The 25862-nt window shown below is 49.8% G+C and overlaps 1 protein-coding gene across 4 annotated transcripts in view; it reads right to left on the bottom strand.

Annotated features, from left to right (window-relative positions):
- The window catches only part of Ror2 (receptor tyrosine kinase-like orphan receptor 2), a 175296-nt gene that overhangs the window by 82004 nt on the left and 67430 nt on the right, over window positions 1–25862 (bottom strand). Inside the window, exon 1 of one of the 4 annotated variants that reach the window (XM_063276346.1) lies at window positions 8358–8749. The exons of the other annotated variants lie outside the window; for them this stretch is intronic. The gene's annotated coding sequence lies outside the window, so the exon portion shown is untranslated. Of the gene's footprint in view, window positions 1–8357; window positions 8750–25862 lie in introns of those variants that run through there. 4 annotated transcript variants of the gene reach the window in all.

Genomic DNA, 25862 nt, shown 5'->3' with positions numbered 1-25862 from the left:
CGGTGGGCCATGGGTTGGTCCTGTAAAATTAGCACTGTGTTGGGGGAAATATGTCTCCCACTAGCTTGGACAACGGCACTCTCCGAGGATGCTGTGACAAACACACTCCTGTGAGCACTTCCCTCTGCGTGATTTCTCCCCCCTTGCAAATTATCCAACTTCTTCACTTGTCAAAAACAAACGTTTTTTTTTTTTTTCTGACCATCACATTCCTCATTTACTCCTCATGTGTGTCTGTATCTGTGTCCATGTATATGTCTGTGTATGTCCAGGTGTACATGGATGTGTGTTGAAGCCAGAGGACATCCTTGGGTGTCTTTTTCCAAACACTATCTGCCTTCTTCCTGAGACAGGTTCACACTGCTCTGGAATTTGCCCAGTAGGCAATGCTGGCGTTCCAGCGAGAGTTTAATTTAAATGGGTGAGACTAAAATGACATTGTGTAGGGAGCAAATGTTTAAATAAAAGTAAAGGACACCTCGGGAGATGGCTCACTCCGTGAGGCCTTTCTAGTGTGGAGGTCTGAGTATGACCCTCAGAACCCATATAAAAACCCTTCTAAAGAGAGGCATGTGTTTGTAATCCCAGCAATGGGGGGGGGCAGTTCCCGGGGGCTCACTGCCCAGCCAGTCTAGTCTGTTTAGGGAACTCCTGGCCAGTTTAAGACCCTGATCAAAAATACTTCTTAATTAAAAAAGTGTGAAGCACCTGGGGGACAACACCCAAGGTTGTCATCATACACACACACACCACAGACACACAGACACACACACACAGACACAGACACACACACCACACAAACACACACACCACACACATAACATACACCACACACCACACATACATATACACACACACCACACACACATACACACACATACATACACACACCACACACAGACACACAGACACATACACACATACACACACATACAAACACAGAGACACACACACAGACACACCACACAGATACATACATACACACACACCACACACATACATACACACACACCACACACATACATACATACACACACCACACACATACACACACATACCACACACATACATACATACACACAGACACACACACACACACACAGATACACACACACACACACCAGATACACACCACACAGACACACATACACACACAGAGATACACACCACACACACATACACACACACCACACACATACATACACACAGAGACACACACACCACACACATACATACACACACACACCAGATACACACCACACAGACACACATACACACAGAGATACACACCACACACACATACACACACACCACACACATACATACACACAGAGACACACACACCACACACATACATACACACACACCACACATACATACACACACATACATACACACACACCACACACATACATACACACACACACACATACAGACACACACACACCACACAGACATACATACATACATACACACACACACACCCCACACACACACACACACACACACACACACGCACGCACGCACAGGCACGCGCATAGATACACACATGAATCCCACCCCCTTTCTCTCTGCTCTTCCCACTCACTCCACCCCCAACGCTAAGCTCCGCAGCCCCTGAGCACGAAGGCCTGGCTGCCAGCATTCATGAAAGCACCTGAACAGATCACATGAGCATTCCTGGCGGGTACCTCAGGGTCTGACAAAAACTTGAGGTTCTGTGTCTCCTGCACCTCATCTCCAGTCCATGAAGCTGTTCTGATCACAAGCGTGAGGTGGAAGAATGCCTTTGCCAGTTCATAGGGAGCTAGCGGCCTCCACTTCCTGTCTGGTTAGCCAGGCAAGAGGACAAAGTAGCCTCTACCGGCACAGGTGCCAACCAAGGGTGCCTTTCAAGGGGTGGCCACCATTCAGAGAGTCTCAGTCTGCAAACTGCATCACGGACACTTCGTTACTGTCAGCGGTAGGGGACTCTGTCTGCAACTTCGGTCAACGGCATCCTGGATGTTTTTAGAGGGGGGGAAATGCAGCAATGATTTAAGATGGCTCAGCAGCTGAATGCTCTGGCTCCTCCAGAGGACCTGGGTTCCGTTCCTAGCACTCAGGTGGTGGCTCAAAACCATCTGCGACTCCAGTTCCGTGCCCTCTTCTGACCTCGGTGGGTACCAGGCACACAAGCAGTGCACTGGCATATGAGCAGGCAAGATACTCAGATACATACCACATCCACTACAAGGAGACCAAAAGCAGTACAGAGACATGACACATCCCAAGTTAACTGTTGCAGAGGGAAGAAGGAAGCACCCCCTACCCCCTACCCCTCCGCCCCACCCCGCCTGCAGCACAGCAGCCCCCCCCCCACTTCTGTCTTAACTATCACAGTAGGGAGTAAGAGATCTTAAGGGGCTTGGGCGAAGGGCCCAGTCAATTAAGGGGTCAGCTCTTACTCTCAAAACACATCTCATAACTTTTTTGTTTCATTTCCCAGTTGTCTCGTTTTCAAATCCGTTTTTAAAGAGAGAGAGAAAATTCCCATCATGCAGAATAAAGAAAAAAAATTTTAAATCACCTTTGCGGGTTCAATCTATTTCCCCCGTCCCTTGTATTTAAATACGGCAGACGAAAAAGGACAAGAGACGGCAATTAAAGCGCCACGTGCTCACACATTCTAAGCGCAACACATAAAAGACAAAGATCCCCAAATTATAGGTTTCATTTTCAAACGGCCACTTTAAATACATGGCGGGGATGGGGGGGGGGGCGCAGAAATTACCCATACTCCCTCTCTCCTCACAAAACTGGTTTCATTTTTTGCATGCTGACATGTAAATTTTACTGCCTGTCCAAAAGTTTATTTTGGGATTTAGACTTTATTAGGCAGTTAAAGAATCACTCTGTTCACCTTAACCTGGCCACACCTGTGTCTCCAGCTCCCACTTGGGATCCTGGAAATGTACCTACGGGAGATCAGGGGGAGGAAGAGAGGATCTCTCTAAGGGCTCCCCTTTGCTTGACGGTTTGAGGTGAGATTGACCAGGCAGCTTCCTGGGACACAACCTGCCACCAACCATCCAGTCTAGGACTGTGGGAGGACCTGAAGATCCTAGAGACAGAACGGGGCTGAGGCTGGGATGGCTACCTTCAGGAGGCTGTGCCATTGGTTGAGCATGCCCGCCCTGCGGAGCTGAGCTGGGAAGCCACCTTACTGATGCTGGCCCATCTGGAAAAGCTCCCTCGTGTCTTGGGAGAAGTGCAAGACAAATTTGGGATGACACCGAGATCAAACCCAGAGGGCCTCCCTTGTAAAACCTTTATTTTATACTTAAAACCTTTATTGTTTCATTTTGCAGCGCTAAAAATAAACCAAGAGCCTCAGGCATGCTGGGGCAAGTCTCTTCTCTCAAGCAAACCCCCAAGTCCTTCGTTCCCCATGGCTTTGCCCAGGGCTGAGTAGTCAGTGAGGTCCCCAAACAAGGTCTGTGCACACCTCAGGGTACACTGTCAAGCCAGAGACCCTACTGCAGGGGGGAAAATCTTATGGAGCTTTAGAAACAGCGACAGAGACACTGTGTTTCTCCTTCCAACTGTGCAGACGTCGGGGTGTCTGAGAGACCCAGCATTCACACAAGCGAGCAGTTCACTAATAAGTTTTAAGGAAGGAGCACAGAAAACAAGAAAATCATTTTCCAGTGCAGCAGCAGTTCACCTCAGCAGAAGACAGACGCTATGTTGCTGTGGACTCCGGGGGAAAACTGGACAAGCTCGGTTCATTGGAAAGGGAAAGCCGTAATACATGAATCAATCCTGAGCTGAGAGTCCGGGAGAGCAGGATTGTGAAACACTGCAGGGCTCGCCCCTCAAAGTGTGCAGCGTCCTGGGTGCCTCCTGCTGAAGGGCAACAGAGCAGAGACTGCAGATAGCCCAGGGATGAAACCGTGGCCAGACAGTGACGGTTACAGATGTGTGACAACAGCCTGTGGCGATTAACTGCTGCGTGTCTCAGATGGCTGAGGGGGTCCTGCGTTCCCAAGGAGGCAGAGTAGCAGTTCTGCTGGTGGACGGTGGGACTTTATTTTCCTTATCAAAACAACTCCAGAATCCAGCAAAACCCAATCCCAGCGTTGTCAGATTGGGGTTGGGGTGGGGAAGTACCTGTGGGTATCCTGAATACGAATGTATATATATGTCCCGTGTGCACGGGTATCCATGCATGGTATCCATGTGGATCTGTGGAGCATATGAATATGATATGGTAGGTATGTGTAAGCATGTGGTTTGCTGTGTGTGGTGTGTGAGCATGTGTGGTGTGCATAAGTGTATCCTATCTGTATGCAACATGTGTTGTACAAGTACAGATTATATGCCGCATGTGGTATGTGCAACATGCACAGTGTCTGTCTGTCTGTGGTGCACAGTGCAGGCGTGTTCCTATAGTGTTGGAGTCTGGTACCTACAGCAAGTCTGTGAGTGCGTGTGGTGTATGCATGGTTGTATGAGTGTGGTTCACATGTGTACCTGCGGGTATCAATATGGTTGTGTGTAGCACATGTGTGAGCATGTCAATGTGTCCCTGTTAATGTTACATGTCTATAGATGGGTGTGGTGCATACAATGTGATCCTGTTTCTATAAGTATGGCACATGGTATGCCTGAGTGTGTGTGTGTGTGTGTGTGTGTGTGTGTGTGTGTGTGTGTGTGATGTCTGTAGATGAGTATGGTGTTATCTACTGTAGTGTGGTACTATATATCTGAGAATATGGGGTACATGTGGTGTCTGTGGGTGTGAGCATGGTGGTGTGTGGTGTTATCTGTGGGTGTGAGCACGGTAATACATGATATGTCTGTGGTGTGAGCACAGCAGTGCACATCAAGAGTACGGTGCCATCTACCTGGTGGGGGGCAGAGGTTTCCGAGGGGCATCAGGAGTCAGGCAGACTCCTCGGCCGAGGCCACCTGGTGACCAGCGTGTTTGCTGGGCCTTGACTTTCTCGCCTACCTGTACTTTAGTGTGCAATGCTGGCACACGATCTCTCTTTTTTCACCCTCCTTTCAGTTGCTTGATGAAATGCCCGGTGGGCTCACCACACCCCCGTGACGATGCCTAAGACACTCATCTTGGAGCTGTCGGCTCTGCCTTCCTGGTGTTAGCAGTACAATGGAGTACTCCCCATTGAAGACACCAGGCCCCAGAGCTCTGCATGTCCCCTGATGGTACCATGTGGGTCTAGCTGTCTTAGGCGGCAGGTATGGCGTAAGTGGAGGGTAATAAAATAATGGTGGCTTAAACACATCGGGGGGAAGGAATTTCTGGATGGAAGCCTACTCAAGGTCTGAGGAGCCCAGCCAGCAGTCAGCTCATTCCCTGGCCCTCCGGTCGCACCCACCCTCGGTTCCTGGCAGTCAGTACTGGCTACACACACAGTGAGAAGGAGAGAAAGACAAACACTTCATCACCCGGCTGGCCAGGAAGTCACAAGTGGAACCAACGACAGCTTGGGACTCTTCTCAACTTTTCCCCACAATTCCGCGTGCCTGGCTAAGTGTGATGCCAGGAGCACAGTGTCTAAGCACAGCCCTGAGAAGCACAGCCCCAGAGGGGCTCAATCCTCCGCTTCTACCACGTTCACAAACCACACACGCGACACGTACATTCTATCGTAACAACAGGCCACAGGCTGTGGGGATCGGCAAGGAAAACCTCGTGTCCAAGCATTAAAGACAAGTTAGGAATATCCAAGTCGCAAATAAAATACAGCAAGTGGTGTGTGTCCACAGGCAAGTTCAGGCTGAGTAGCGTTCTCTGGTCCAGCCTCACCTGAACACAGGTAGATCAGGGGCCGAGATGGAGTCCTCTACACCAGCTTATCTGCCCCCAAACAGTTTGCCATCAACCGAAAGTCCTGAAGGCATACACACTTCCCTCTGCCCAATTCTTGCAAAGCAAGAAGATCAGGATGGGTAACCTGACCCCATGGAATCATCTTACTCCCGAGGACAACAGCTAACTGTCACACTCTGCCTCTCTTCAGGCCCACAAAAAATATTTTCTGAACTCTCGACTTCCAGCAGCCCTTAAAGAAAAAAAGAAAGAAAGAAAGAGAAAGAGAAAAAGTAAAGAAGCTACTTCTATTTTGCCACGTCAGCACTTTCAAAGGCCTTCCACAACACGGGTGTCAGATCATAACATAGTCCGAATGCTCACCGACAGGCCCTCTGTCCACAGGGATCTGTAGCTGGAAAACACAAATGGGGGTCTGAGGCTCATGAAGACACTATCTTTTAAACGGTACTAAGGTGCGGGTCGGAGAAATGGCTCAGCAGTTACGAGCCATGGCTGCTTCTCCAGGAGACATGGGGTCAATTCCCAGCACCCACGTGAGGCTCACAACTGTCTTTAACTCCACTTCCGGGGGATCTGATGCCCTCTTCTTGCCTCCAAGGGTACGGCACGCAGATGGAACAAACGTATATACAAAACGCCAAAACACATAAAATAAGAAACAATGCCTTCAAAAGGTTTCAAAAGTGACGTTGCTTAAGGAACATACTAATTGTTAAATCAATTCTAAATTTCCGTAGGTTTGTCTAAAGCGACAGAATTTAAAATCTAACTTCTGGATTACACCTAGATGAGCGTCTGTGAAGAGTGGGCTGAGGATGTGGCAGGGCTAGCCAGGGCTTGTCTAGAATGCATGAAGTCTTGGGTTCTATCCCCAGCACCACACAGAAGCCACCGTGGTAGTGGGGTATCACTCAGCCGCATCTCCACGCACAGGTAACGAGTCACTGTGGGGACTCTGTGGGGCTGGAAGAGTCAGAGAATCATTGCAGTCTGTCTACTTCCACTGTGGTACCAGGCAGGTTCTGACCTCCTGCCCTCTCCCCACAACCACCGCAGATGCCTGGAACCAGGGACTGGGGACGCCATTCTATTCCAGAGGCTGAAGACCTAGGAGGAGAAGCCACCAAGAATAGATCTCTGTGAGGGGGAGGGGGAGGAATGCCGTGAACCAGGGATGGGAACGCAGCTTATGGGGTGGGACCTCAGTGTCCCCCCTCTTGTCATTCACTCAGCTGCAGCCCAGGCCAAATCAGCATCCAGTTCCAAGCTCACCCGATTCTTAGGAAGGCTCTCAGTTCCCCAGAGAAGAAAGCAACCAGCAAATAAAGGGTGGGTGGAAGAGTTCCTATTCTTGGGCCCTGTGCATTGCCACCAGGAATGTACAACTACCTATGAGTCTCTTTGAGGAAGGACAGTCCAAAAACACGGATCAAATGGACTCTGAGGGTCCAAGGCTGAGGAACAGGCTCGGCTGGTTAGGTGCTCAAAGCACGAGCATGAGGGCCTGGTTGTAATCCCTAGAACCCGAAAAACCCAAAAGCAGAAGTGTGAAACTCTTTGTCTCAAAACACCAAGAAGACACCAGAGGTTGATCTCTGGCTTCCACACACACTAACACATAACACACATGTGCACACACTGAGACATCACACACACACTGAGACATCACACACACACTGAGACATCACACACACACACACACACACACACACACACACACACACACACACACACACCTCAATTCAAACCCCAACCAAGCCAGACATAGTTCCAACTGCTTCAGGGCTGGGCTGTAGAGCCAGCCTGTCTGCACAACCTGCCCCCAAGTCGTCACTTCCCTGCGGACTGGAGCCTTTCAACAGCCACTCTCGGGCCCTGGAGGCCTTCCACGGGCTCTCCTACTTTAAGCCTTTTCATCCCAGCAGCCGGTGGACAGACGGAGGGGAGGGGCCCTCATAACTCTGAGTTCCACGTTTCAACAGGCTGCCCCGGCCAACGGCATAAATCAGGCCATGTTTTAGTGTCTCGGGCCAGAGGAAATGGTTCTCCAGCTAGGTTCCCTACTGTTTCTTAAAGTGATTATTTTGATTTAAACCGCTGCCTGGTGGCAAGACTGCTAGCTACCAGCTCCAGTTCGCTTGTCCTAGGAGCTCAGAGCACAAAGAAACCCTGTTTTCTGGTTCCCGAGAGGACCTTCTCCAAGCCACTCAAGGTGGGCTTTAGGTACTTGCTCCCCCCAAACAGGAGAACTGGTTCCTTGCCAGAGGAACTGACAACCCCAAAGATACCAATGGCTGTCAAAGGAGCTGTTTTGCTGGAAACCTTTGGACGATCTTCAGCACGTCAGGAACCCTCCGTGTCTGTAATTCACGTTGGGAAGAGGAGGGCCCTTCCACAGCAGTCTAGTATCCGATGCCCTTCTTAGTCTAAAACGAAGAGATCTTGTCTATCTTGTCTAGCCATCTGCATGGAGAGTCTAGCAGGCCCTAGCTGGGTCCCACGTCTACCTACAAACCTGGTTAAGATGCTGTGCTCTGCTTCCAGGACCTTCGAAGCTTCTCAGGTTGGAAAGAAAGGTGGAAGCCAGGTGAATTTTCAAAGCAGAAGGCCGTGTGCAGAGGAGGGGGTTGCCTCTGTTTTCCACGGGTTCTTACGGGACGAGCTGGGAGACGAGGGGGAAATAATCCTTCTCGGTTTTCTGAGCATCTGTCCTAATTTAAAGCTGGCGTTTCACGGTTTGCACAACATTGCTAACTAAAGCAAAAATACATTCATGACACAGTTTAAAATTATGACTCTAATAAAAAAAAAAAAAAAGAGGACAGAGCCCGACCTTGGGGAGGCCCTGACTCACTCAGAATCTTCTAGAGATTTCCAGTCAGGACTGCCAAGTCAAACTTCATCCCAAATCCTAGACTCCTAGATCATCTTGAGGGGTGAACCCCAGAGCAAGAGTTATTTCACAGATGTGTGCACCCCAGCAAGCCATCGGCGTGGGATTCTTACTCAAAACCAACCTGCTCTACTTAATACTGATGCCAGAGAGCCTCGAAGGTCCCCATTGGCTCCCTTCTAACAGTAAGTCCACTCATGCCCACCACATGACCACCTTACACCAAGGAAAAGGTTTTAGCGGTTGCTTGCACATTTAGGGGTACCTACTTTAGGGGTACACGATGGACGGATTCTACAAAACATGCACCGATGCAGCCAGAGTCCCAATCCCCAGAGAGCAACAGGTAGGAGCAAAAAGGGAGTTGCTGGGCCAGGGATGGCTGCAGCAAAGGACACCGCCCTCTGGGGATGCTGCCTGGGTGGGCTGTTACCACAGCAACCAATGCTGCTGTTTTCCACCTGGATCCCCTTAAGAAATTCTCAAGCATCTCATCGTAGAGCTGAGGATGGCAGTCCGAGGCTGTGGTAGAACGTTTGCTTACCTGGGGTTCTCCCGAGGCCCACTGGGGAGGGGAGGGGTTGGTAGGTGGGGGAAAGGAAAGAAGTAAAGAAGGAAGGAAGGGGAACTAGAATATTGGCCAGGGTGATAACTCAGATGTAAAAATAAAGACCTGACCTCAACACCCAAGCATCCCAAATAAAAGAATTTAAAGCCAGGCGTGGTGTCATGCCAGAATCTTAGGGGCTTGCTGACAATGCAAACTCCTGTCAAGGCCAGTGAGAGTTCATCTCAAAAAGCAGTGTGCAGGACCTGAGTAATAACTGTCTGCTGACCTCTCTACACACATGCACGTGCACACACACTCACACACACACACACACACACACACACACTCACGCACGCACACGCACGCTGACACTCTATGATAGGTTTTATTGTTTGATAAAGTCTATAGTTGTGCTCTCCAAAACAGAAGCCCAAACGTCACTGTGACTTTATCTGATGATCACCCTTGTGACGGTGCAACTGTCCCACCTGAGGAAAAGGGTCTCGACCCAGGCCTCCCGCCCTTATACAGAGGAGGAGAAACACTGAGTCTTTCTCTATCCTTCCAAGGAGGATACACCCAGATAGCTGCAGTCAACCTGCCAGGGTGAGTGTCCCCAAAGGGAGCTGAGTGAGCTAGTCCCAGTCCGGGGACCTCAAGCCAGCAGCGCTAGCACTGTGAGCAAGGAGCACGGGTGTGTACTTGAGCTGCTCAGATTGCAGCTCTCTTACATGGCTGCCCGCACTGCCAAAAGCAGGCTCAGTGTTGAAGCAAAGGCTTCCTAGGACATCTCTGATGAGGGCTCATCCCCCTAGAGTCAGGGAACCTGCTATGTAAGCGGACACAGAGCCGTGTTTTCCAGACTTACCTGTCCCCATGGCCCCTCCCACAAGTACCCTCTGCTGTCCTGCTCATCCTCTGGAGAAGAACTCTGGAAAGCAAATACACTAATGGAAAGGGTGACTTTCCACTGACTGCCTCAAAGGCCCGCTAAGGGGTGTGACATCCAAGTCCCCAGGACTTCCTCTAACAGAGCTAAGACTTCCAAAACTAGCTGTGCGGGTCAGAATGATGTGCTGAAGAAAGAGCCCACTTTAGATGCCGGGGAAAAGCACCTGACCGACACAGTGTAGAGAACCAGGAAGCAGAGCTGGGGGCACAGAAAGAAAGGGAGCCTTCAGCCTAGATCCTAGAGCCTTGAGCCGAGAGCAGACAGCCTCGAGCTGGAAATGGTACCAGCTGGAGTGGAGTAATAGAGACGACAGAAAACTAAACCAGGGAGAGTCAGGGTCTGATCCCTTAGGGCTGGCAAGATGGCTCACTGGGTTAAAGTGCCTACTATCAAACGTGATAACCTAAATCAGACCCCCAGTACCCTTTTGGCGGGAGGAAAGTACCTCTCAAAACTGTCCTCTGGCCTCCAAAGTGTGCCTAGGCGTGTGTGTGTGTGTGTGTGTGTGTGTGTGTGTGTGTGTGTGTGTGTGACGCACACACACAAACATGCGAATTAAATAAATGTAAAACAATTTAAAATGCTAAAATAGTTACCCATCAGGTCAGTGGGTGCTGTGGCCTCACACGGACGGTCCTTACTACCAGAGGCCTGATCAGTCTCCTGACCTATAGGGTCAGGCGGTGCTTTGAACACAAGATCTGTTCACAAAAGATACCCAAGTCCCTACATGGGAAATACACCCCGAACGGAAGGTATTCCGTTCTATTTGCAAGCCTCGGAGCATCACAAGCTCCCCTAGAAAGAGCTCCTTCACCAACCCTGCTCCTCATCTTCTACACAGGGAGTGTGGAAGAAGAAGGCAGAGAAAACTGTTGGGGTCGGCTTCCATTCTTTCTGTCCCTCGAGGTCAAGCTGAAGAAACCAGTCCCCCCAGCCACTCTGCTCCACGGCAGGTCTTCCAAGGGTTGTTTTTCTCTTTTGCAGATGGAATGTGTCACAGGCTAGGGCAGACTGAGAACGCCCACTCAACACAGGCTCAGACCCTGCTGCTCTTCCCCGTCAGGGTGCTGTAGACGGGAAACCTTTCTTCGTGTGTCCACTACCACCCAACTCGACGTTCCCTGGAGTTCAAGTTCCTGCATTGGGCTGGGCTCTGGTCTGTCTTTGATCTTGAAAGCAGCACCCACCAGACTAAGCTGTCCAGGGCAGAGTAGTGGAGGAGACAGCTCTGCAGAGCTTCCGGGCCAGCCCGAATCCCCCACAACAGCCTGCACCCCTCCCCCACCCCCCATGTGGTCCAAACCACCTCGAAATAGAAAACAGATGAGCCTGCTGCAGGAAAAGTTATTTATATTATGGAATACTTCAGAGCAAGCAGAGACTAGAAGAGGTTTATCACCTGGGGCAGGAGACTAATGCTGGTTGAGTCTTCTCACACCGAAGGGGCGGATGTGTTTTATGGGGAACAGAGAGGAGGAAATGTGTTGGTTTGATCTTATGTCTTGATCTCTATTTCTAACGACCTGTGTGTCGGGCAATTCCAATCCATCAAGGACAGATAACACTCGACTCAATGAGCCAGCAGCACAGGACTCTCTTCCTGAGAACCACCCCACCCTGAAAGTCAAGAGCAAGACGAGTGTAGATTGGATGGAACCTGGACCTAAGCTGCTCACTTTCCGGAAAGGAGGAGGGCTTAGAGCACATATGTGAGTACAGCAGCGACAGCCTAGACTGCAGAGGTGGCTGGGCCCTGCCACGGACTTTCAACTACTCTGGTAAAATTTCACTTTGTTTTGTTTTCTTAAGTAACAGCTGGATGTGAGGCATTGGTTGGACGCGCTGTGCTGTCTCTGCTGGGGACATTTTTAAGTACTGTACATGGTGCGTGAAAGAAATAAACATTCCACAGTACTGTGTTCAAAGACCTAAAACGATGACTGCTCCCAGGACATGGCCTTTTCCAAAAAAAACAGGACTCCTTGATGGGTTTTTATAAACGTGTGTGTGTGTGTGTGTGTGTGTGTGTGTGTGTGTGTGGTGTGTGTGCCTGTATGTGTGTGCATGTATGTGTACATGCATGTATTTGTGCACATATGTGCCTGTATTGTGTGTATGTGTGTTCGTGTATGTGTGCATGCATGTGTGTACATATGTGCCTATATTGTGTGTATGTGTTTGTGTATATGTGTATGCATGTATATGTGTGCATATGTGCCTGTATGTATGTGCACGTGTATGTGTGTATGTGTTTGTGTTTTCACATGGAAATGAGAGGACAACTTACTCTGTGGTGTCAGTTTTCTTCTCCTACCTTTGTGTGGATTCTGGGAATCTAACTCAAAACACTAGGCTTGCATGGGAAGCACCTTACCCTCTGAATCATCTCTCCGGCCCCCAGGATTCCATTCATTCAACTAGCCACCAGGAAAATACAAAAATGCACTGGGAACTGGGGAGCACGTCCAGGTCAGTAAGCTGCTTGCTCCAAGGACCTGAGGTCAATATTCAGCACCCACATAAAAATCCAGGTACAGTAGCCTGTGTCTGTAACCCAGGGCTAGTGAAGGGCAGAGGATCCCAGGGCTTGCTAGGCACTCAGTCCAGCAATAGTAGCCAGGCTCCAGATCACTGAGACGCTGCTTCAAGAGATCGAGTGGAAAGCAATCAAGGAAGACAAAGATGCCCCGTGTTCTACTGCATAAGCGCATGCACATGACTCCCTACGCACACATATATACTCACATACATACATGTACACACATATACATAGCACACACACCACACATACATTCTCATACAGACCACACACACACACACACACACACACACACACACAGAGAGAGAGAGAGAGAGAGAGAGAGAGAGAGAGAGAGAGAGAGAGAGAGAACGACACTGAAGTTCCACTTCGCCCTGGTCAGAGAGGAGTCAACACAAAGACATGGTAGCATCCAGTACTAATGAGGATGTGGATGAAAGGAACCATTAAATGCTGCCAGTGGGAATCCAGACTAGCGCAACCACGAAGGAAGACAAGCTGGACGGTCTTCAAACACCGAAAGCAGGACTCTGACGCTAGACTTGACCCCATAAGGGGTCCCTCCATATCCTGCCATTCAGTGAGCATTCTAGATCTTGCCATTTGAAAGCAATGAGAGTCTGTACTGACCACCAGCCTGGCTGGCCTTCCTGAGGGACCAAATCTTCACGGTGAGTTTTAATGGTCCCAGAAGGTCACAGGAAATGTCTCTACAAACGTCTGGCTTCCAAACAGACGCCATATTAAGTATGTGCCAATGTTGAACAGTAACAGAGCCCTCTCCAAGCAAACCACCACCTTTCAGTTCACTGAGTGAAGTCACTCAGTGTTCTACTGCATAAGCGCATGCACATGACTCCCTACACACATATATACTCATATACATACATGTGCACACATACACATAGCATACACACCACACATACATTCCCATACAGACCACAGAAACAGAGGCCAGCAGAAACAGTGTCTGCTGAGGCCACTCCAGGGTGTTCTGTGCATGACTGTCTCGACTTTTAACTGGACATTTTCCATGACTTGGTTCTTAAACAGGTATTTCAAAATAACACCCAGTGTGACTGCAGACAAGCCCCAGGGTCCCCTAACAGGATCTACAGCAGCAGTGGACATCTTCAGAGTCTGTACATGGAGAGGCTGAACCAGCTCATCCAGAGTCATTTTCTCATTTGGAAAAAATGCACACCTAGGCCTGGCAGTGAAGCTCAGTGGTGATGGGCACATTCGAGGCCCTAGGTTGTAAGGAGCACCCGAGTGGTACTAAAATAGAAACTCTTTATTAAAAGAATTGGTGGGGTTGGGGATTTAGCTCAGTGGTAGAGCGCTTGCCTAGCAAGCGCAAGGCCCTGGGTTCGGTCCCCAGCTCCGAAAAAAAAAAAAAAAAAAAAAGAATTGGTATTCTCTTTTTTGAAAGATTTATCCATTCACTCATTCACATGTACACGAGGCGGTATGAACATGTACACTTGAAGAGGTCTGCAGAGGGCACCAGGTAGCCTCCCTGCCACTGGTCACCTCTTTATTTGGAGCAGAGTCTCTCCCTAAGACCGAGGCTCATGTTCTCTCCGCTAGGCTGGAAGCCAGCAAGGCCCAGTGAGCGTTCTGTCCCCATGTGAGTGTTCCAGGCATGTAACAGCAATTCTTGGCCTGTTACATGGATGCTGGGGTACCAACTCTGGTCTGCATGGTTGTGCCACATGCACTCTTAAATGCTGTTACCTCTCCAGCCGCAGCGAAATAGGACTTAAAAATGAAGCAGGCCTATCGTTAGCTTCGGTTAACTTCCCCTCGGAGACACTGTCTCCTAGCATATTCTTACAGCCTCTGGGTGTCCCTGAGCCTATTCTCATGTCTCACAGAGCAACTGGATTGTGTGATGCACAGGGAACACTGAAATGTAACAGGGGGTGCTGGGATGCAGCCTTAGCATGGAGGCCCTGGGTTCCACCATCAACAGTAGGAGAGGAGAAAAGCAAACAAACACGCAAACAAACAAAACAGCAGAACTTTTCAGAAGAGGTAACGATGTATAGAACCTACCCTTTCCCCAGGTACAAGAAACGTGAACCCACTTAAAATGTCAAGGAGAATTCCGTGCAGCAGACGGAGTTACAAGTAGTAAAAGTGAATGCAAGAAGACACAGGCAGGAAGGTGGAGAGGAACGAGGTTCACAGCGTAAAGCACGGGTATGGAAGCACGCACGTGGGTATGGTGGCATATAGGTGGAATTGGTGGGTGTGTTGGCCTGTCCACGGGCATGGTGGCACGTATGTACGATTGCAGTGCTTAGGTCATAGAGGCAGACGGAACTTGCTCATTTGACAGTACAGCCTACCTGGCTTGTGCCAGCCCAGGAGATGCATGGTCTCAAAAGAACAAGTGGGAGGTGACAGGTTAATGACACCTGACATGGACCTCTGGCCTCCCCGTGCACGCACATACATGTGCATGCGCACACGCGCACACAAATGATTCTTTCAGTACGGCTCGCCAGCCTCTAACCCAAGCGTGTAGGCAAATGAGGGAACGCTGGTCCAAGTCTGAGGAAAGCCTGAACTATACAGTGGAGAGAGACCCTGTCTCTACATCAAACGGGGTGGGATGGACAGAGGAGAAAAGAGGGAAGGAGAGAACACGTAAGGACACAGAGAGAAGGGGGCAGCCAAGACAAAGGCCTCTGCAGAAACCACCCCAGCTCACGTCAGAACTTCCAGAGCCATGAGATATCTGTTGCCTAAGCTGTTCTGTGTGACGGCTTTGCTATGGCGACTGTAGACCACTAATATGCAATGCCCTGGTCCGAGCCTCTACCCTAAACAGACATCCACACCAGCATTTGGTGAGTGCCCCAGACATCAACAGCACCTTATGCTGGGGCTGTAGCTCAATTGGTAAGAGTGCTTACCTGGCATGCACAAGGCCCTGTGTTCGATCCTTGGCGCTACATAAACCCAATCTGGATGGTGGAGTCAGGGGATTCAGACTTCAAAGTCATCCTCTGGCTCTAGCTGAGTTAAAGGCTAGCCTGGGCTACACACGACCCTCTATGCAATGGGAACAGCTTTATTCCTCACAACAGAGAGAAGAGAACTCCAGCTGGCTTTCCTTCACGTGTTAACCTAGCTGTTTCAGCCTGCAGTCACCATCCCCGGCTTCCTCATGTGACCCTCGAGGTACCAATGCAAGCTAACTTCCTACCGGGGAAAAAGCCCCACCCCCAGGGGACCAAGTACACACTAAGTGTGGTGTGGCCAGCGAGAAGCAGGCTACCAGCCCTGAGCCCGCTGTTGGAGCCCTTCCCGCTCCTCTCTAGTATCCAACCCACCCTGCAGGCCCCAGAAATTCCTAAATCCCCGCCTGTCCTGGAAAGTGTAGCAGGAGACCAGGGACCGCAGGCTGAGACACCAAGATCAACACACGAAAGAAGTCAGCTGGCACACAGACCGGAAACCCTTCCCTACCTGGGCTCTAAAGGGATCAACAGAGCAGGCTCGAGAAAAGCCCCAGAGACACAGCTCTGAAAAACTGGGCTGCCGTGAAGGGTGCTATACTGAGACACACACCTCATGGCACGGCGCTTTGGGGGGAATCTTCCCTCAGCTCACTGCTCCCCTTCCAGTCGTGGGAGAGCTCCCCCTTTTAATTGGTTTTTATTATTTTAAATTATGTGCATGTGTCTGTGAGTATGTGTATGTTATCTGTCTGTGAGTATATATGTGGATGTGTCTGTCTGTGAGTATATATGTGGATGTGTCTGTCTGTCAGTATGTGGGTGTGTCTGTCTATGGGATGCTCATGTGTATGCATGTGTATGTGGATCTGTGCATGTGCCTGCCTGTGGGTATGTGCATGTGTCTGTGGGTATGCGCATGTGTGTGTATGTGTGTGCGCGCATGTGTGCATGCGCTCATGTGTCTGTGGGTATGTGCACATCTGTCTGTCTGGCCTGTAAGAGCAGTTGCCTACAGAGGCCAGGAATGTCAGCTCCCCCTGGAGCTGGAGTGACAGGTAGTTCTGAGCTGCCAGATATGGTGCTAGCAACTGGATTCAGGTCCTCTGGACGATCAAGATTTGTTACTAACCACTAAGCCACATCTCTTTATCAATGAACTGTCTCTATTTACATTTCTAACCACCCATCCATGACCATTGTGAAATCCTTTTGCCTTGGGACAGGCAGGCAGGCCTGGGACCAGGTGCCCTCTCAGTATAAGCCCTCAGGCAAGCATTAAATGTGGTTTTTTTCTTTCCCTTTTCCTATCTTTCTTCTTTTAGGGTGGGGACACTGGCCAAAAGCCTAAGCGTGTTTCCTATGACAAGTTGGGCTGTCTTTGTTTCTCGGCCTCAGTGCCTAACTTGAAAGGCCAGGATTTTCTCCCTCTCCCCCACTCCTGGCAGTTACCACTCTGTTGCTTTTCTCTCATACAGTGCTAAGTGTGTCCCCCGATCTCCCTCCAGGGTCCATTCTTAAACTATTTTCTTACTGAGACGAAGAGCCTCAGTTTCCTGAGTAAGAAAACCATGTCAGAAGCAACATCAGGGCCACTTCCCTTCAAAATGGAGACCACTCCACTGCCAACCCTAACTAACCAAGGCTTTCTAACCACCAGGGCACTCAGCCATACGACCTTCTCACAGCCTTGATAAGGCTGGTGACCTGTGCACAGGATACAAGAGCCAAACCAATTCTAAACACACTTCTCGAAAACATTCCAGCAGGATCAGGCTCAAGGGCATCGCTAGGAAAGGGTCTTCAGAAACAGAAACCCACGATCATTCCCCGAAGCCCCTCGGGAGCAGAGGGTGACATCTGACAGATCCCAGGAGGATGCAGGCCAAGGGACGACATACCCGGGCAGTGCCACTGTCTCCTGCCACCTCCTGGGCAGGCATTAGGGGAAAAGACTTCTTTGGAGGGCTTGAGTTGCCTCCTCTCTGCACCCAGCTGAGTCTCCCGGGGCGGGGCCTGGGCGGGGCCTGGGCGGGGCCTGGGCGGGGCCTGAAGCAACAGGGCGGCCCTTGTTTCCCTGCAGGTTCAACAATCTGGTTTTCATTGAACAGTCCTCACTGCCCTCCCACCACATTTTTCTTTAATTATGATAAAAGAGGGTAACTTAATCAAGCATAAATCCTGTTGAAATGAACAGGAGAAAATAAGGGGGCTAACGTGATGGAGAGGGGGAGGGTGGAAACTTTGCCCACAGATCCTCCTCCGGATTTCGGATTTCGCAGGGAGCCTGTGTGCTGCTGCCCTCCCAAGCCAAGCAAACAAAACTGCTGGCTAGTTCCCAACCAGAATCTGTCCTGATCCTGCCAGGGAAGAAGAAACAAAGGCCAGGCACAACCTGCTCACTTGATTGAAGCACCTGAGAACAAAGACCACAGTTCATCAGGCAGGGCCCAAGGATAGGGCCTCAGTTCCAACGTGAGCTCCTTGTCTCGCAGGACAGAGGCGCCGATCCTTGGTGGCCTACCCGGACAACGCAATATATGCCCAGTGCACACATGTATTTACAGAAGCGCATGTGACATCAACAAACAGGCATGTGCCATGCTCAAAGGCACATACGGCAATGGTTCTGCATCTGCTGACAACAACAGGGACATCCTTTAAGAGATCTCTAGAGGAGCAGAGTCTCAAGACTCCTCCTTACCTACAGGATCAAACTCTCCCTGAGTGGGGACTGAAAAGGGCCTAGGCTGGGGTTCCAGACTGAAGAGAGCACGCAGGCTAACACTGAAAGGTCCACTGATACTCCGAGAGTGTATGGCTTCCATACACAGAAGCAGTCCTAATTGAAAACAAGGGAGAAAAATCACACTCGTTCACAGTCGGGATGCGTGCTCATACAAAGAACACTTGGCTGTCGGGGTTTCCATATGCCACCGGGAATCTTAATCACAGATGCCGGCTTCCAGATGAAGGGTAACACAGCAGGGCTCACTCCAAGCAGGGCACAGGATCAGGAATCAGAACTAAGCACTGCTCCCTGCCACCGTCACCCTCTCTCTCTCCAGCAACATACACAACTCGGCAGCACACGCAATGCCAGGTATCTCGCAGGATGCCAGGTGGGTTAGCCTGCCAGTCCTCCCTTCTGGAGAGTGCCCTCTAGAAGGAAGCCAGGCAGCCTGAATCCAGAGGGGTACAAGTCTGGGTGTTCATCTGTGGGGACTTCAGGAGGTTCCTGCAGAGAGGGCAAACACCACTGCAAAGGTTCCAGGCAGGGTCTCAGTCCTGTTAAGGAGTGTTTGAAAAATCTTTCTCTCGCACAGACTTGGAAGACTGTGGTATTTTTCTGGAGTCTCTGATTCTTGTCTACAAATCCTGAGAAGGTTTTTCCAGGGGAGAGGAGTGGGTAAGTGTTAGAGACACTTAAAGATGCTCACTTTGACCTGGAGTGATCGTGATTAGGAAACTGTAGAGAGAACCTTTTGTGTAGTGTATGGAAGCTTTGCCTGTCAATAAAAAGGGCTATGGCCAATGACGTGAGGCCAGATTAGAAGGTGGGACATCTGGTAGACGGAGGATTTCTAGGATAGAGTAAAGCACGGGAGATTCACCCAGGAAGGCGGAAGGAAGCTAGGCGCATAAACCCGAGGACCAGGTACCCAGTCACGTGGCACGACTTAGAATAAATAGGATAATTAAGTTATGAGCTAGACAGGGGACAAGTCCTAACTTTTGGCCTAGGCATTTAATCATAATAATTCAGTCTCAAAGTCATTACCTCATGAAGCTGGGTGTGCATGGAAAGCCCGTGGTTTCAAAATTCATATAAGGTCTCCCCCTCAGCATATCCCTCGGGTGTGAGAATATATGCTGCCAGTCTGCAAGGCCAGGGCACTGCTCCAGAAGGGGCCAGGGGATCCTTCTGGAAACAGCTACTATTAGAGACTCCAATTGAGGTGGTCTGAATAAAGCACAGGGGGGAAACCCAAAAACAAACGAAGCAACAACAAAACCAGGACAGCTCTGAAGGGCTTCAAGGTTGACAGAAAAAGGGAGATACTGACCAGGTTAAAGAGGCCCTTACTTGCTGAGAACCCATTCTTTCTCACATGAGGGGGAAGCTTCAGGGTCCTAGGAACCTTCAACGAGTGGGCTCTTGGAGACATCCCTGACTCAAACCAGTAGTTTGGGGACTGGGTTCCCATGTCCCCTTAAACATGTGAGGCTCTCATCCCCGTCATATAAGATTAATGTCCACTGCACACAGCTGCAATCCTGGATCATCTCGGTTATAGGACACCTTGCCCCGAAAATAAAATAAAATAAAAACCTTGTGATTCTGACTTGCTTTTAGCCAGAATACATCTGGCTCTTGCAATGGAGAACTGGAGGCTTGGTGGTAGAGTATTGTAACAGGAGTAGTAACTTCGTCTCCCAGCCCATGAGCACACATGTGTCTCTAACACCCCCACCCCCAGGATGCTGGGAACACAGCCATGGACAGCAGACTGCTAGAGGTGGTCGGGGAATAGGAAGATTGTCAATGCGCGCTGAGGAGGGGCAGGAAGTCTAGTCCTGTATTTGAGAGTGTAGCTCTCAATTGTGCTCTATAGGTTATAAATTCCCCCGCCAACGTTTGCAGGAAAATGTTGCCATAGATCAAAGTGTCTGAAGGGGACTTGGCCTGGACTATGAAAGTCACATGAATCAGACGTCTGTGGCAGGCCAGCCACCTTGCCAAGCCAGTCTCGGGTCTAGCTTCCCCTTCCAAGCAGAAGTCCTGTGAATCCCCACATCCCCGAAGGCTTGCCAAGACACTGATGAGGACGGAATGTCTTCAGGCCACACTCACTTCAGACAGCTTACTTAAAAGACAAAGAAAGGGACAGATAAATCACATCTGGAGAATCCTCACCCCATTCTTGTCTTCCCTTTGTCTGCTCCGAAGGGGAAGTGGGGAGGGGCCGTGAAGATAAAATTCTTTAACAATGATTTAACCCACAAGCTTTGAAAATTTAGGTGAAGTTCAGGGGCGTGGGACATCCCCCAGCCCTCAGTGGGAAGTGTATGACTCCTCCTTCCAAAATCCTCCAACCTTCCAGCTAAGGCTAAGACTTTTCTCAGCGTGAATTTCAGAAAGAAGAGAACCACTGCACGCGCGTCCTCCTGAGTCCTTCCACAGGACAGACGTGGAAAGTCACAGGAAGGCATCCCACCTTTAAACCATGAGCTGACACACTACAAACTTGCTACTTGCAAGAGGTGTCCCAGGTCCCCAAACTAAGGACTCGAGGAATCAAAATGTTCAATGGCGAGACTCAGTTTTTGCATTTCTGCCCAACTTAACCGAAAAAAAAAATTACGGGCTTTTGTGCTATGATTTAGGTAACTGCCCCATGACAAAGGCTTGGTCCTGAGCCTAGGCCGTTACTGGGAGGTGGTGGAATTGTCTGTCTCCTTCTTGGCTTCCAGACAGCCCCAAGGCCCCGGAGCCAAGGGCAGCAGACCATTGAGTGCAACTGTGGAAGGATGGAGTGCAATCCAGTCTCTCCCTCTTATTTTAACATGTGTGGCATGCACATGTGCATGTGTACTCATATATGTGAACAGAAGTACGTTTGCAGGTGCATGTGTGCATGCATGTACTCATGCATATGGAGATCCAAGGTGAAGAGGACATCCAGCGTTCTCCAGTTGGTCTCCACGACATTCACTGAGACAGAGTCAGTCTCTCAAATGAACCCAGAGCTCACCTCACACTGAAGGCTAGTCTAGCTAGCTAGCTTGTTCAGAGATTCCCCACACCCACCCCCACCCCCTAACCCCGGTCTCCACTTTCTGAGCACTGGAATTCCAAGCAGCTACCATGCTTCTCCAGCAACTACATGGATTCTGGGAATCCATGTTCTAGCCCCACACTCTTGTAGTTCATCCACTGAGCTGTCTCCCCACCCCAAACTTCTCTATAAATCGATGGTCACTGATATTTTCTCACAATCATAGGAAGCTCAATTTGATAACACCTTCCTTCAGAAACTTAGGTGACAGGACAATGGTTTGGCAAACATGTATAAAGAATGGGTAAGAAGGCAGATATTAGAGGCTGGGTGTGGGGAATGATGTTAACCAAAGTCTCAAAGGAATACATTTCCATTCTGCATGGTGACCACAGTTAAAGAGGCATTGTATATTTCAAAGTAACTAAAGTGGATTCTTGTGTTTCCATCCTACGCGCGCGCGCACACACACACACACACACACACACACACACACACACGCCATCATCCTAGTGATTTATATGCTAACTAGGTGGCAGAATCTTCCTTGAAAGCACACGTAAATGAAAGCACACACTGTACCCTGTAAATACACAATTACTGCCAGCCAATAAATATTTGTGGGAGTCCAGTGAGAAAAGAAAAGGAGTCATTCCATCTCCTTCCCCGACACATTGTGTCCCTGTGCAGCCCAGGCTGGCCTTAAACTCCAGTGAAATGTTGCAGATGATTAACCTGTGAAGGACTGGAAGTAGACTCGGAAGTCAATAGCATTTACTTGTCTTCCAGAGGACCAGAGTGCAGTTCCCAGCTCTCAGATGGCGCCTCACTAACCCCTCAATGCCATTCAGATCTAATGTTTTCTTCTGGCCTTTTCGAGATGGGGTGAACATGTGGTGCAAAGAACCACCAGTATACGTGGCGGGGCGGGGGTCGTAAGTCTTTTTGAGAGGAAAAGATCTTCGCGTTAAAGAGGGCGATGTGCGCAGAGGACTGGCAGCGCGCCCTCACCATGCAGCAGAAAACGAACTGAGCATGCGCAACACAAACCCCGCGAGACCGGATGGCTAGCTCAGCATGCATCTGCTCTCTCCTTGCCCAAGTCCACTGTTGCGGTGCTTTTCCTTTCTCAATAAGTTTTCCACTTCTACTCCATGCCTAAGTTAAAAGGATCACCTTTTTCTCTATTTCGTCCTAGTAGCTGCCTAGATTCTCACCTGATCCGAATCATGTTTTTGTTTTTTTTCCCTCTTCAACTCTAATAAAATTGACCTTCCAACCTCTTTCTCAGTCCACTTCTAAATACTTTTATTAATGAGGCTAAGAACACACCGCCCCAAAGTTTCCCCAGGTAATACTCCTGCCTCAACTATCTGAGTCCCAGGATTTCGGGTGTGTCCTACCACACTTGGTCCATCACTTCATTTTTAAAGAAGCATCGTGTAACCAAGGTTAATTATGTAAGTATTGTCTTCTAAGCAAGGAAGAAAGAAATCAACTGTTCTGGCTGGTTTTGTGTGTCAATTTGACACAAGCTGAAGTTATCACAGAGAAATGAGCCTCAGTTGTGGAAATGACTTCATGAGACCCAGCTGTAAGGCATTTTCTCAACTAGTGATCAAGGAGGGAGGACCCAGCCCCTTGTAGGTGGTGCCATCCCTGGGCTGGTGGTCCTGGGTTCTATAAGAAAGCAAGCTGAGCAAGCCAGGGGAAGCAAACCAGTAAGTAACATCCCTCCATGGCCTCTGCATCAGCTCCTGCTTCCTGACCTGCTTGAGTTCCAGTCCTGACTTCCTTTGGTGATGAACAGCAATGTGGAAGTGTAAGCTGAATAAACCCTTTCCTCCCCAGCTTGCTTCTTGGTCACGGTGTTTGTGCAGGAATAGAAACCCTGACTAAGACACCAACCTTCTCCAGATGCCCCCTTTCTCACTCCTTAAGACCCCACAACACAAGGAGCCCATCACGGTAGCTTACACCCTAGTACTCGAGTACTCAGAAGGCTGAGGCAGGATTGCCATGAGCTGGAGAGGCCAGCCTGGGCTACAGAGTGGTGCGTGATCTCAAAGGAAACTGGACAAGAGCAAGGTAACATTACACGTTCAAAATGTGGGCCACTACCATTAGCTTCCCTAGGGCCATGAACCAGCTCAGCCCAAGCTGCCAGTCAAACTGCCACATCACATGTTTCCTTCCCACCGCTATCCCCACCCCCAACCCTGGGACACTGTGCCATCCAAACGTACTGGCACCCATAAAAGAAACAGCCCTGGGGTTGGGGATTTAGCTCAGCGGTAGAGCGCTTGCCTAGGAAGCGCAAGGCCCTGGGTTCGGTCCCCAGCTCCGAAAAAAAGAACCAAAAAAAAAAAAAAAAAAGAAAGAAAGAAAGAAAGAAAGAAAGAAAGAAAAGAAACAGCCCTGTCCTGCTTTACCGGAGACACAACCTCCAGGGCCTTAAGTTATGAGAGGGATGACACAGTAAAATGGGCCAGGGAATAAACACATCTGTTCTTCCACACACATCTACCTGCTGCCCGCTCAATGTGGCTTTCCTAAGCAGAACTCTGCCCTGCAGCACAGGATGCATGGCTGCTACTTATATTTTGGCAATATTAATTTAACTCTTTAAAAAAGAAAAAAAAAAGACAGGCACTAGGGGGCTGGAGAGAGATGGCTCAGTCAAGTGCTTGTCCCCCACAGCAAAAATGATGTGGTTCAGACCCCAGCATCCATGGAGGAAAAGCTGGATAGGCACGAGGGCCTCCTGCCTGCAATCTCAGCACCTGAAAGGCAGAGACAGTGAATCCCTAGAGCCGGCTGGCCAGATACACTAGCCAAGATCCGGTGAGCTCCAGGTTCAGTGAGAGACACTGCCTCCTGTGACGGAAAGGATCCAGGAAGACACCGAAATTCAATCTCTGTGAGGTTATGAAAACACACGCACAAGTGTCCACGCACGCACACAGGTCCACCTGCACACACACATGGACACCACACATATACCAACAGATAATAGTGAGCGTCAGGAGGCCAGAGATGTCTCCTCATCAATTGTGTCTGTCACATGACGACTTATGTTCCAGACCCCAGAACCCACATAAAAAGACAGAGTGACTTAAGCTTGCAACTCCAACATCTATGGCGGTGAGGAGCACTAGATCCCTGTGTCTCATTAGCACTGTAGCCAAATGAAAAGCTTCTAATTCACTGTCTCTCAGGAAGGGAGGGAGAGAGAGGGAGGGGGAGGGAGGGAGAGAGGGAGAGAAGGAGGAAGGAGAGCCAATACAGGAGCTGTTCAACATCTCCCTCTGACCCTTTCTGACCTCTGGACATACACACATACACACATGTGCACATATCCATGCCAACACACGACACACTCGAACTTGCATACAAATAAAACCAGCTGGCTTTAAACCATCTGTGCAAGCTACAACAGCATAAATACATAACCCGAGGCTGGGTAATTTATAAAACACAAGGATGTGGTTCTCACTCATCTGGAAGCCTGGAGGTCCAAAGCCAAGGGTCCCATACCTGGGGGAGAGCCTTCTAGTTACATCTGCCTGTGGAAGAAGGCAGAGGGGCAAAAGAAGAGAGGAGGGGGATGCAGGAGAGTAGATAGGAAGAAAACGGGAGGTAAGGAAAGGCAGGAAGGGAACATAGAGAACATTGCATGTTTGGAGAGAGAAGCGTTTTAATTTTCATTTCATTTCATTTTCTTCTTGCTGCCCCCTGACTTCCACACAGTGCCACAGGCATGAGGGAAGCAGGAGGCGGGGCACAGTGGAGGTTGGGCTGGCAGGAAGTGCCCACTTTCACACTCAGAGAGACCCCACCTGTGCACACAGGACCTAGGGTCCAAGATGTACCCAGAACCTGCTGTTACTGTATGTATCCCTCTAACCTCTAGTTACTTGGCCCCAATTGTGGGCGTGATACAGGGGATCAGGGCAGCCTACGCCCAAAGCTCTGGGCTGTAAAATGGAAAGGAGACTCCAGGAACTCAAAGAGCAGGGACGCGTGACAAAGAGGAGAATGCTCAATGCCCCAGTCCCCTGGTTGTTTACAAATGCCACAGACCACCCACGAGCTACGCATGTGCAGCTCTGCCCTGAACAGATGTTGGCAATGGAACCCAAGCACAGCACAGCCCTGGTCCAGACTGCATGGAAGGCATCAGTGATGTAGGGGTACACACACAGGCCCCTGCTGGGGACCCGTAGCCCAACCCCAACCCCCATGAAGGCCCTGAACTCTTAGAACAAGGTCCACAGTCTGCATAGGAGGAAGGGATCGAGATTCAAAATATCATTCATTTATTCATTCATTCA

Source organism: Rattus norvegicus, chromosome 17 (assembly GCF_036323735.1).
Source record: "Rattus norvegicus strain BN/NHsdMcwi chromosome 17, GRCr8, whole genome shotgun sequence".
Lineage (NCBI taxonomy): Eukaryota > Metazoa > Chordata > Mammalia > Rodentia > Muridae > Rattus > Rattus norvegicus.
This window is presented reverse-complemented; position numbering and strand designations above follow the sequence as displayed.